General features: G+C 46.1%; 1 protein-coding gene across 1 annotated transcript in view; it reads left to right on the forward strand.

The window, feature by feature from the left end:
* The first annotated feature begins 674 nt into the window (after positions 1–674).
* Positions 675–13941, forward strand: part of LOC149365701 (inaD-like protein) — a 63252-nt gene continuing 49985 nt past the window's right edge. The window contains exon 1 of the mRNA XM_089545315.1: positions 675–1056. The gene's annotated coding sequence lies outside the window, so the exon portion shown is untranslated. The remainder of the gene's footprint in view (positions 1057–13941) is intronic.

Here is a 13941-nt window from a genome sequence, read left to right on the forward strand (position 1 = left end):
GTGCATAAAGATTAGGTGGGCTTGAATTCTGATGGCATGGCTCGTATAATAGCACCTGCAAAACTACGTTTAATTACCTAGACGTCTCTCTCGTAGCTGTTCCACGAACCTATCGGTCGTCAGCGCCATCTATAGACAATGGTGTTATTTATCGCCTACACCAAACAACAATCAAGGAAATAAGAACAGTTTATTCCACAGGCATAAGCGGCGCGACAGTTTGAAACTAAAAGGTCCTGTACCACTGAGCGTGCCGAATTTCGAAACTTAAGTCATATATTGCGCTTCACAACTGGCGTGATCAGTGAAGTGGGATGGCAGTAAACGAATAGATCAATGTTGGTTTAGGTGTCTGATTAGCAGGCTACGCATGACAGGCCACTCCGTGGTAAAGAAGGGGACGAGACACGAAGACCACGAAAAACAAAGCTCACATTGACAGCTACTGTTTAATCACCTACTGTATAGGAGTGCCTTATTTTCTGAATAAACAACAGTAGTGAGTGGCACAGCCTTCTAAAGGAGGCTATGTCAGTGTGCATTCTCTTTGTGAAGTCTTCTTCCTTCGTCCCTTTAACCGTGGTCTAGCCTGTCAGTGGCAGCACCCTAACTAAACACCACGTATAAAACCGACTGTCTTTTTACGCCTTTTCTTTGTTTTGAATTGCAGGTCGACCTGATGCTACTCCAGAAACGGACGAGAACTGCTTCAAATTACTAAACTGAGAGCGTCTCTTCTCCGAAGCCTCCGCTTCTCTTCTTGAGAACGAAGCCGAAGATATCAACCGTCTACTACGAGAGGAGTTTCTGATTGCACCAGTCGTCGAGTGAGCTGTGAAAGTGCGAAGGTTTTTGACAGCACATTAGAGAGAGCTCCATGTCACCAGGTCTGTGTCTGGGATAAGCTGTACCACTTCGCCGCACCACTTCACGGACGCTAACTAAAAGAGGGACCGTCAAGGCGTGACAAAGCACTGCGTTCATCGAAGCGTCGAAAGGATTACCTCAAGTCTTCGGGAATCACGGTATCCGTGCGGTGTTTATATCGTACAGAAGGTGAGTCGTTTCTCTCTCACTTTTTCTCTCTTTCTATCGAAAATCTTCAATCGACTTGCTGATTGATATGAACCTAGACCAAATGTTATTCGAGCTAAGAGGCTGTCCAGCGGAAGTAAAGGATATGATAATGCTTCGCTGTCAGTAGTCGCTATCTTTGTAGGGTGATGAAAGGCCTAAGCTTTCAAATAAATTACTTGTTCGACTATGTGACGGTTTCTCACGCGACGCCCTGTGACGAATTTTCGGGACCCACATAGTTCCGGACAGTGATGCGCGCAGAAAAAGAGGCGACGTTCATCCTGACCCCTAAACTACAGGATTTGGAAAACGAAAAGCAGGGCGAACGACAACCAAGGCTTCTTTTTCTTTCTTTTGCATTTTATTATTGTACCCGCGATACATTAGTGGTGCGGGCGAGGTCCTCTCTCGACCTCTACCTATAGTAAGGTTTTTATACTGCTGTGCATGGAATGGGCATAAACCCATTACGGGCTAAACGACGACCCGTATGTGCTGCCAAATAAGTACGATACGCGTACTATGATAACTTTCAGTTTACTCTAGACATGGCTGAAAGTGCTGTTTCTGCAGCCCTGCTGCCCAAATTTCGTCCGTTCTGTCATTCGCTGTTCACGTTCGCAGTCTTAATACTTTTAGGGTGCGGATGGTTCGTCAAAAAGACGCGGCATCATGGACTGGTCTGTGATACCACCGTAGTGTGAATATCCTTACGCAATTGCTCATCAATCGACATCACGTCACGGACGCCGGGAATAAAGCATGATGTGTGTTGCCACTGTGCTCCAGATGTTCGTCTTTACTCCGTGGGTGGGTTTCGGCGCACTGTGCGTTCTCTTTAAAGAAATCAATGGCGTGTGAGTTCCACTGCCGAGCAGGTTTGGCGCAGGTAACACGTGCTGCTCATTTAAAGAGACAATTCGAAAATGCTCCAGTACTTAGATTGATGAGTACTCAGTACTGGATATTGAGGTGCACTTTAGAGCCCAAGAATCTTCAATTCTCAGAGGACAGATGCTCGTCATTGGAGATTTGGAGATTTTCTCCAGAGTAAACGGCTGTCGTGGCACCTCTCAGCAGAAAGTGTTGAGGAAAATCCCCCTTTCCTTTTCGTGCGCCATCACTGCAGACAAATACAGATCAAGAACGAAGCAGCTTTTTCCGGTCAAATGACTCCCTTCCAGCCGAAAGCGTCGTCCCGATTCTCATGACCCTGCTAGCGTGACAATGCAGGGAGCGGCGCGACAATGCTTTCTTCGGCCACTCCCTTCATTGTCACGCTAGTAGGCTCATGAGAATCGGCGGACGCCGTTGGTTGGGAGGGGGTCCTTTGACGGGGAAAAGACACTTCGTTCTTGAGTTCCGACTATAGCACTAGGTGGGTCACTGGCTAAAAAGACGTTATGTGTACTGCTGAAGGACGAAAACCGATTTCGCGGCAGCTGCAGTCGAGTGGAAATGCAGAAGTCTCGTCGCGCGAGCTGCCGCTTACATTACCTGTAAAATCGCCGAAAGTAACCATTGCAAATGGTTTCAAACATATCCTGCTAGCGCACCTATGCCGCCTATAACTTAACAAGGTAAATCGGTGGCTAATTTTTTACTCTGTGAAATTGACAAGAAAAATCACACATCTTTGGGGGTTCTTAAGTGTTAATCACGCTTAATTACACATTTTGCCACCTAATATGAGACAGATCCGATGTTTTTTCACTATGCAGCGACGACTTCCGATGGGTGTGACGTCACACCGTTCCCGTGGCTGTATCGACGTCCGCGCTAATGCGACGCAATTTCGGTATTTCTGCTTATAATGAATTAACTAATTAATCCACAGTCATCAAAATTGGCTTGTGATCACGTTTTCCTCCTCTATCTGAGGCACCATTCGTTTTCTTCTTTTTTTTTAGTTCCCGAGTTAAATGTGTGTGACACGCTTTGTTAACGGACGACACTATGAGCCATTAGAGGTTTTCGCCTTAATAACACTTCACTGGTATGTTTCATGTCATCAGCTCAGTTTTCGAGTGCCTATCTGTGGCTATATATAAAGGCAGCTCGCTAGCGTAAGGCCAGGCATTAGCCTCATTAAAGGAAAAAGACAAGTATAAACGTCACGCAGGATGTCAAGAATAAACGAAGTGAAACGGTGCAGAAGATAAGCGCTGGTGCTCCTTTCAGGGTATTAGTTAGCCGGTGGCTGTATTAATCCCTAGCTAATTGGAAGGACGCAGGTGGCCCGGCAAGGCTAATCGAACAGCATTTGGGAAAACTATTTCCACGAAACTGCCTCGCAAAAGGACGATGGCGCGAATGAAAGCCACATAGGCACTGAGGTGTCATTAACGTCTATGGTGCCGTTCCAACAAACTGCATTGCACAGGAATTGAACGAAACTTGTTTTTTGTTAGTTGTTCAGTTTGAGCGCGTTACGTGCCAAATATGTTGCGTAAAATCAACAGTCCCTGACATCGCTACGATGACCGCTACTGCCTGTGATCAGCAAGAATGATAACGAGCTGGATGTGCCTTATATTGTTGGTTGCATAATAACGAGAAAGCACTGCATATTGCTTGGTTCGCAGTAATTACGTTACGAGTGAAAGAGCAGCCGGCTCGGCAAAAAAATATTAATCATCTCCTCAACATTCAGCAAAGTAAAAAACGTAAGAACGTCATACTAAGTGTATTCTCTTCCGCAGTACGTACGTACGTATGTCGTAATACTTCGGGGCAGAGACATGTCGACGCTAGTTCAAACTCATCCATCAGCAGTAAGCTGCATCGCACATGTCCGCAAGAGGAATTCTCGATGCCGGCCGGGTGCTCTCACAAATGTGCCATACGTGCCCAAGCGATTCAGGTGGTCTTGGAAGCGGTCCCTTTTTGTAATGGTTTCAATGCAGCTGTCTTTCTCACAACATTCCCACAAACGAAGGAACGAACACATAGACAGACGGATGCTGTAGCATCTACTCGTGTGTGTGTGTGTTGTTTTTGTGGTTTCCCCATTTTCTATTTATTTAAAAAATAAAATAAAACTCATAACTGCGATGCAAAACGTATTACAGCAAGATATCCCAAAATACATGACTGAAGTAAAAGACACAAGTAATACTGCGCTTATGATAGTTCAGGCGTAAGTGCAGCGCGAGTTGCACTTGCACCTCAAGTATCATACCGAGTCTTCCGAAAGCTGCTCTTCTCTCCTTCTGGCCTCTTTGGCGCAGCCGATGTGAAAATATTCAAGAACTTTCCACTTAACCAATTTTCCATTGATCATTGACTCTCTTTTTGTCTACACACTCTGGTCCGAACTTTCAGCGTGGGTACGTGTAATTTAAAAGAATCAACAAAAGCAGCAGTAATGACGCCGTGACTCCAAAACTGACACTAGGCATCTTTGACAAGACGTGAGGGAAGTGGTGGTAGACATTGGTGCGTATGGAATGGCGAATGAAACGTTAAGATGATCATCATTTTAAACTAGTTTGGTAGATAAATTGTTCATTAGTGGTTTTGTAGAAAGAAAATGGCGCAGTAACTGTCTCACTTTTCGGTGGACACCTCAACTGCGCAGTGAAGGGAGGGAGGGAGGTGGGAGTGAAAGAAAAAAAGAAGAAAGGGGTTCCGTAGTGGAAGCCTCCGCAATAATTACGACTACCTGAGGATCTTTAATGGACACAGGCATGGCAAGCGCACGGGCGCCTTTTGCGTTTCATCTCGATCGAAACGCGGAGCCTTTCAAAGCAGTATCGCACCAAGTGGGAAACAAGGGGGGGGGGGGGGGGGGGGGTGTGATGTGCGCCGCTTACTCATACCCGATTACTCACAGCCCATTCGAAGAGTCATTACCTAATGGCAATTCTCCGTCTTGGTTTGTTTTGCTATTTCTATTTTGTTGTTGTTGTTGTTGTTGATGACGATGTTCCTGCTGCTGCTTCCGCACGGCTGTATTAATAAGACAGGGAGGAGAAAGGCGCCGGTTATCTCCTCCCTGGTTTCTAGTTTGTTGCTCATTAGCGCAGTGACGAGGCCTCTGCTAATTACCGTCGACGCCGGCCTGCTCTCCTGCCATTTGTATACTACGCAGACGCTATCCACGCTTCCGTTGTACCCGTCGTCATCGGGTAGAGCGAAGACGTCCACTAGCCCCCGCGCTCTGACTTGTGCCAGACGCGAGGGGATCCAATATCGCCGCGGCGATTGCAACTTCCCAAGCGCGCCTAGAATCGCAGACGCATCCTCTGAATTCGGGCCAATCAGCTTGTGATGCCACCGCGTATGGGTTCATTCGTGGACGTGAATAAGTGACATCCACACAGACGGCAATAGAGTACCCAGGCTTTGTGCGCATATACAAGAAAATTTTGCTAACTGCCTCTGCCTAAAGTAACTTTCATCAGTCGGTACAACACGGGCAGGCCTAAATTCGGGCTCAAGACATGGGCTCCACTAGAGTCAAGTGTTTTGTATTTCTTCGCTTTCGCTAACGTAAACTTCAGTATCCTATGATCGTGGTTAACCATTCAAGCATACGCGTTAGAATTTTAATTACCGATGGTAGTAATTAAGTAAAGATTATCAGCGAATGACACATTTTACGTTGCAGTCCTGGAGTGGCGTTTCTGCCAATGAAAAATGAAAAGTTTGGTTTATTGGGGTTTAACGTCCCGAAGCAACTTAGGCTATGAGGGACGCCGTAGTGAAGGGCTCCGGGAATTTCGACCACCTGGGGTTCTTTAACGTGCACTGACATCGCACAGTACACGGGCCTCTAAAATTTCGCCTTCATCAAAAATGAAAAGCTACATTTTGGTTTTCTCAAGTTTTATATAAAAGCCGGTCATTTTCTATACGAATACTAGTCGGCTTAACTTTCTACATTCCGCTGCTTTGCCCTAAAAAGTACGCGCCTGAGCGAGTTACCAAACATCGGTTCACAATGGTAAAACTCTCTTGGCTACCAGCCATGCATGAAGTATATTCTGTAGTTGAAAACCAGTTCTTTCTGGCGTGACGCAGTACTATCACGTAATGAAGCCACTCGCTCGCTGGTGACATCTTGTAGTCAGAAAGTGACCGCATGAATCAATCACGTATGTGAAGAGAATGTTCTTCGCTGTAGTCGGATACAACTAATAAACGAAACGGATTTTTGCCAATCGTATTCCAGCAAACGGCATCCGGCGATTCTCATGAACCTGCCAGCTTGACAATACAGGGAGCGGCATGACAATGCGGGTAGGGAACTATTACCGACCATGGAGAGAGGAACTATCCCCTTTTTCAACGATTCCCTTCCAGCCACTGAAATCCGACGATTCTCATGAACCTGCTAGCATGACAATAAAGGGAGTGACATGGCAATACAGGCGGGAAACTATCCCCGACCATGGAGGGAGGGGATTATCCCATTTTATCTGCCACTCCCAGTATTGCGATGCTAGTAGGCTAACGAGAATTTGCACAATGCTTTTCTGCAAGCGCACACATATACAACTTGGCGCATTCTGCTAGCTCGCTTAGGGCATTTCGCGCGCCCTGTCTTCGCTGCCAGCGCCTTTATCAGCACCTTTCCTTACACATGATGTTATGCGGTTAGCTTCTCGTGCTGATAAGCGGAATCCTGTCCGCTATTTTGCTTTTTTTCTACGCTTCCTGATGAAAAACAGCAAGCACTGTAGTTCACCGAATATTAGCGACCGCGTAACTGCAGTCGAGAGGAAGTAATCTGAATCCGCGGTAAATATGTTTTCGCTGTCTCGACCAACTATCGGCCTCGCCGCTCTGGTCATCCAGGCGGACGTCATTAACGATGCCAACGGAAGTCTTTCGTGGCAAGGTTTTAGGATAATTCACTTCCGTTCTGCTTAGCACCGTCCAGTCCGGGCAGGCGCAGTACTGCTACCGCGAAGCTACGAATTCATTACCGTGTTCCATCGGGAAAAGCGTGCTAGTGTCACCGTGAAAATAATTAGTCATGCGCAAGAAAGAGATGGGGCGAAATATGAAAGCGAGGACCAACAAAGCGGCAAATTCAGTCTTCAACCTCTAACGCTTGTACGGTCGCGAAGAATAAGGTAGAAGCGCTGCTCTCGCAAGGTAAAAGAAACATACAAGTGCGAAGCTGGGACTAGTTATGCAGTGCAAGGCAATCTTCTCCAGCACACTGAGAACTAAACTAGACGGAGAAAAAATGGCAGCCACGACTACCCAGCATAGTCCATCATCTCTTTCATGTACAGGTGGCTGGCTGGTGAGAAGATAGTACTTCACAGCCGAAGAAAAATAGACAAGGAAGGAAGGTAGAAACGTGTTTTCTTTAGTATTAGGAGTGATCCCCCTGCGTACCACCCAGTGTATGGCATCGGCGAAGGGGATTTATACTGCTCAGAGCAAAGTTTTTATTTCCAGAGGCCGTTTCTTGAAAGAACGAAAGAAAGACCAGTAGATAAGAGAAATAACAAAAGTCACTTGCATGCCTGCGAATCTCAAAAGCAGTTTTATGGATGTAATCACTTATTTTCATTAACAACATTATCTAAGAAGCGCAACGGCTGTGCTGCTGACAGCAGCGTTCAAGTTTACGCATTGTCCATTTCGATACTCCAGGCGTGCTGAAGCCCTTGTATACAGACGACTTCCTTGATAAAGCTAAAAGAACAGTGCTGGTATTAGAAATGTAGCTGTTACCTTCCACTGCTAGGCTTGTGGAGAAGCCTTAGCCCTTTATTCATCGTTTAGACAAGGTATTCTAGACTGAGTTCAAGGTTGTAAACATTCAGAGTATGCCCAGTGTGCCCTGCTAGTTACGGACTAGGGACACGTGAAAAGTGGTCTACCTTCCTCTCTCCCGTTTATATCTCTCCCTCTGTTCCCCTTCCCACGGATAGGGTAGCGTACGGGATGTCGCCTCTTTCTCTCGCCTGAACATCGTGGCTTCGTCTGCGGCCATTTCAAGACAAATCCTTTAACCGAAACTAGGCACAGAAACTGAGGCATTTCTCTTGCCCCGTTTTCCTCTAACAAGAATTCCACCTTCTTTGTCATCGCACCGGCTTCATGCGGGCAACAGTCAGAGAAACCGAGAGATAGCTTCCGTCTCTTCCATCCTAGAACTCTTTGGCTACCATGTCAGAATTTAAAGCAATATGCATCCCGCACAACGAAAGGTACGCATTAACTCTTATCCCCAACTGTTCCCAATCCAGTGGCCTGAGTTACGAAGGTTGCGAAGGCAAGATTAGCGATGGTCATTAAAGGTAACGGACTGGGGGCCAAGAGAAGGCAAGCGCAGCAGAGGACGGCAGAAAGTTATGTGGGTGGATCAGATTCGATGCGTTCCGCAGAGTACCCGTCGCGGTGGCCCGGTACAGAAATGCCGATACAGTACAACACCATGGCCAGGACCGTGTGACCTATCACATAATAACTAGTTTGGGTCGATACGGATAACAGCAGATAGTTATGACTCGGTTATACAGGCACGATAAAAGTTATGTCGTTCAGATAGCTACACAGTTATCGCAGGTTTCGAGCTTCGAAAAACTGACCATAAAACAATTTTGAACTTCGGTCACATTGCAAAAAAAGAGCAGCGGCGGCTAAAATGAAAACTGACGCAGCAACACGGTGTGGTAGTTTCTTTGGAAAACAGCAGGTACACAAAGCAAAGATTCAATGAACACTGTATTTTGATTGGTCTCTCTTTCTGGACCACTTTGCGCTTTTTTTTTACAATACGCCATCTTGCTCTGCTACGAAACCGATCACGAGATTGAGTAAGATAGAATTCTCTCAACTCGAGATTGAGTAAGACCGAAATCTCACAAGCAGTGCGGACAGAACTCGGGCTTTAATCTGAGCTCGATGAACCTTTAGCGCAGGTCAAGTGGAGAAAAAATACCGAGCGGAGCGCGACACGCGAGTAAGCACGGTACCTCCGGAATTACGTATGAACGCCGGTGAAAATCGATAAGCAATTAGACAGGAGACCGAGGGCCTCGTCGGATTCAGACATCCTACGGGAACAGCCATCAGCGTGTAAGCAGTTCTGGCGACAGGGTTGAAGCTTACCAGCGTGTCTGCTTTGATGACAGTTCAGTAGTGATCTACGCAGCGGCAAAGCTAATGCGCTGCTGGTATCTCCCTGGGTCTTTTCAAACACTCTGAGAGCCCAGTTTTAAAGGGCATGGTTACGCACGCGCTACGGCATCGGCTTCTGCTACTCGCAACACAATACTGAGCCCCTGGAACAGAGCTAGATCCATGCTTGAAACATCTTGAAATATCTTGAAGGTCTGTAGAGCACCTTACGAGCAATGTCGTCACCAATATACGTTTTCGGAGGGACAAACAGAGCGGGAAAATGAAGCGCACAATATTAAGCATTAAATTTAGCTGTTATTGTCGACAGATTGACGTGATCACCATCTGGTGATCGCAGCGAACCTACTACAGTGTCGCTTGGCTGAGTCGCCAAACCTTGTTGTACCAACATGTGTCATGCGTCGAATCCCACTGCGAATTGCAGTCGTAGACTGAAGCACGAACTAGAAGTGAATCAGTTCTTCAAGCGCACGAATGTAATTCACAGAAATTGTGGTAAGAGTTCCAGAGGTGAACAGCAATTGTTTGGACTTTTAGTTACGGCTGGTTCCGACTTCTTAGTCTGTAGGAATTTAAAGATGGTCAGGTTTTTTTTTTCGTATGTGCGTGCACGCACTCTGTGCACGCACGAACGAAAACATATACGTATACAACGGCACCGTATAGAGGACATGGCTGAACATTTCGCCCCTATAGAAGAAATCAAAAACTTGCTAGAGGAGCTAAGTACGAGGCCAGGGGAAAACTTTTTTCCTATTAAAACAGACAGGTGCCTATCCGGTGGCACAGGTGATTGAACCTTGCACCTTCAACATGCAGAAGCTTATACTTACTTTGCAAGCTCAGCTCTATATCCTCCTTTCCTTTTTTCAGCCCCCACACCCTCTCGGCCAGTGCATGCATGGTAGCAAACCAGTGCCTTCTGGTTAACCTCCTTACTGTTAACTATTGTAGACGTTACGCAGCTCGATGAAGGAGACGTCGGAGAAGTCACTCAGCAAAAACAGTGACTAATCGACTCACCGTAACTGTACACTAGCGATATGAGCATCCGTCTTGCACACAGGAAGTACGGGGCAATATCCCCAGTGCCGTGGGATATGTTCCAATTTTAGTGTGCCAGAACTGGAACCCCCCCCTCTCAGATTTCTCCGATGTTTGTTTTTCAGCCGAAGCCCATGGCAGGTGGTCCACTTGCCGCGGTGGGCAAGACGCAACCTGTCCACCAGTTAAGGGAACTTTCCAGCAGACTTTATGGCAGACAGTGCAGAACACTTCACGGCAAAACAGTATGGTAGTGGGTGCGTTTTGAGTCAGCGGCGGCGCGAGCAGCTAGATCAGCTTCGTTGGTCACCGCATTAGACCACAACGTCATCGCCACAGCCGAACATTTCGCGTGTTTAACTCATGACGATGTCCTCAGGGTGCACACTGTTAGTCTCTCGCGCTGTGCTTTGGATGTCGTCGTCTCCATCAATTTTCAACTCGGATCCAGAACTCACCGGGACGGCATTGCCTTCCTAAAACGGGCCTCGAACCGAGATGGAATCGAAGGGAATAGCGAAATGCAGACGCACATAATCCTCATTTGGCCCAACCACACTGAATTGTCCGTTATTTTCTTCCTTCTTTCACGGGATACAGTCTTTCCCCATGGACTCATGTTCGGATTCACAGGGTTTAAATGCTTTATAAAATGCATCTCCGACCGCACCTCGTGCTCACCAAAAATACGTAACCTGTACCAAGCTCCATGGCCAAGCATCGCTTTCGACAGTAAAATAAAATCATCACCAAAAACACCAGTTGTGCTGTAAAGATATCCTACTATAGAAGCCGACTAATCAAGTAAAGTATTTCCAGCTGCAACAACGAGCTTACTTCACGTCTCCAGTCGCGAGTTTGTTTTGTAAGACGAGTTCAAAAAGCGCCTGCTTCGCTTGTAAGGGTGCCATTTCTCGGTGAGTGCTCGTAAGCTCGACGCGCTCACGATACAGCAAACGGAAGAGCGTAGAAAAGCGGGTGCGAGAGACGTTTTCCCTAGAGGCCATAGCAGGGCGCCGTAATTGATTCAGCCTTTACCTTCCCCCTCCACGCCCTGAAGGAATCTGCGTGCTTCGTACGGGCCGTACGAGGTCGTAGGGCTCGTTCGGTTATTTTAGCGCAGCGGCAGAGTCTCTTTGCATCTTCACTCGTGCCAAATGAATGCAGCTATGTCTCTTGCAACTGTTTTGAAGACAGATAGAGAGGAGAAAAAAACAAGTGAGAAGGAGCGGACGCAGCGAACGGAGAAAACAAAACGAAAAGAAAGCAGTAGAGGAACCCAGAAAGCGAGGAAAAGTGATAATCAAGAGAGAAAGAGAAGGGTAGAAAACTAAATATACCGAAAGAGAAAGAAACAAGGTACAAAACAAAACAGAAGAAAGGAAAGAAGAAGGGAAGAAATAGAGACAGGAAAGAAAGGAAAAGGTAAAGAAAGAAAGGAAGAAAGAGATACAAAGAAAAGAAATAGAAAGGAAGAAAGAAATAAAGGAAGAAAACGGCACAGATCAAAAGTGAAGAAAGATTCAAAGAAATGAAAAACAAACACAGGAAGAAATAGAGAAAGAATGTAATACACTCTCACGCTGGAAGGTTTAATGTCATTTAAATTGAATGACATTCGATGGATCCAATGTCATTCGCCGTGCTTCGCTGTTATACGCTGTAAAATATAACGTCATTCTCAAATTACAGCCCCAAAGATCAGTGCAAAGAAACAGACTGGTACGATTAAGGAACATCAGTGCGCACAAAAGGTACTAGAAGTTGTTGTGGGTTTCAATGAAGGCGAAACGCAAAAGTCGCCCGTGTGTTGTGCAATGCCAGTGCACCTCAAAGATCTCCACCCAGATGGTCGAAATTATTCCGGTGATCTTCACGACGGCACGTCTTTCTCTGTCTTCTTTTTCTCCCTGCTTTTTCGCTTCTCTTACGACACGGTTCGGGCGTCCACTGAGATATGAGAGACAGTTACTGCGCCATTTCTTTTCCTCAAGACCAATTTTAATTTTCAAACTATTGCGCAGTACTCTTGAAAAAAGGTTAATGCATTCCTGCGCAATATTATCAGCTTCAGCTATTATGTATGGCCACGCTGTAGAAAGCCACCAAATCCAAGCCCAGTATAAACACAACCAGAAATCCGATAAAAAAAAGAAACAAACACTGTGGAATGCGGAGAAGTGCAGAGCGTGGAATTGACATCCTCAAGGTGAAGCGCTCAGTTCGAGCTTTATGTATTTGCGACCTCAAAGCGCGTGGTGCACCAGCCAGTAAGGAAGACAGAAAAAGTGATCGACAGGCTCTGCAACTGCTGAGACTGAGAGTAACAGCGACATTCTCCACTGTCCACTGTTCTACGCCAAAATCAACTCTTTCCTAAACTCAATAAATAAAACCTTTAACTTTGGAGGTCCTTGCCCTATTTTTTTCGCCTTGCTTGTTTCTCCTGCATATCCGTTGTCCAGTGTGTACATTCCATTTGAGATGGAATACCAAGGAGTTTCCAAACTCATTCCATGGCGAACATCATTCGAACCTATGACATTAAATATTCCCGTGTAGCATCTGAATACTGGCATTCGATGGTAATGCGATTCGAATCGAATTACATTAAATTTGCTGGTGTGACAGGGAAAAAAATGAAGGAACGAATTATGAAAAGATCAAGGATGAAAATTCACTCTTGTCTTCTTCCCATCCTCCTTTCAAGTATACCGTTTCATGCATCCTTATTACAAAGAAAATAACGCTGCTTCGTAGTAAAACATTGTCGGTCGCATGTCGCAGCTGTATCATACAAGAACTTGCATGCAAAACGTTTCTAATGCTAGAGCCCTTCAATGCTTTTGGGGGCTCTGGCAATACCAACACGGACACATTTGTACCCTGCTTTCCCACTCTTGTAAATGGAAAAAATAAAACAAGTGTGCTCAGATTGATGTCGTGGTCGAGAAGGAACTGGAGGGCGTAAAGCGCATAAATATGGCGATACTCGTTCATGGCAGTACACTCGACGAAAGAACACCATGTGGTCGAAATTTCTGAAGCCCTTCACTACGGCGTCCCTCAAAGCCTGAGTCGCTTTGGGACGTTAAACCCCAATAAACCAATAAACCAAACTTGCACAACATTCCGCAAAAGAATGTTTTTGTGCGAGCTGTAAGGATAGCCATACCTCGCGAGGCTGCTAGCAACTGCGAAAATTTGCTTGCCTTTCTATGTGTCGCTACTTAGAATTTGCCGTTCTAAGTAGCTCCAAAGTTGGAACTCTTTTTCTCAAATTATGTATCTAGAGAGCTTGTTTAATGTACTCAGTACTCAGTACTCATCATCGACATCTTTCTCTTTTTAAGATACAGACTTTCATGGCGTTGCACTCCTAAGGAATCACTTTGATGTTATTTTACTCTCTTAGCAGCATAGCGCTCATTTCGCGAAAACATTGTCGTTGTGTCCCAAGCCCCCGCCCACCACCGACCTGCACCCACTACAAACTCTACTCATCCTCCACCCATCAGCTGGCCACGCAGTAGCGAAACGAAAAAGCCCCTACCCACCTGTACCTACTAGAAACTCTACTCATCCTCCACCTATCAGCTGGCTTCACAGAAGCGAAACGAAAAAGCTCCCACCCACCTGCATCCACTAGAAACTCTACTGATCCTCCACCCGTCAGCAGGCCACACAGTAGCGAAACAAAAAAGCTTC

The sequence above is a fragment of the Amblyomma mixtum genome, chromosome 1 (genome assembly GCF_055824585.1).
Source record: "Amblyomma mixtum isolate Tamu chromosome 1, ASM5582458v1, whole genome shotgun sequence".
Classification (NCBI taxonomy): Eukaryota; Metazoa; Arthropoda; class Arachnida; order Ixodida; family Ixodidae; genus Amblyomma; species Amblyomma mixtum.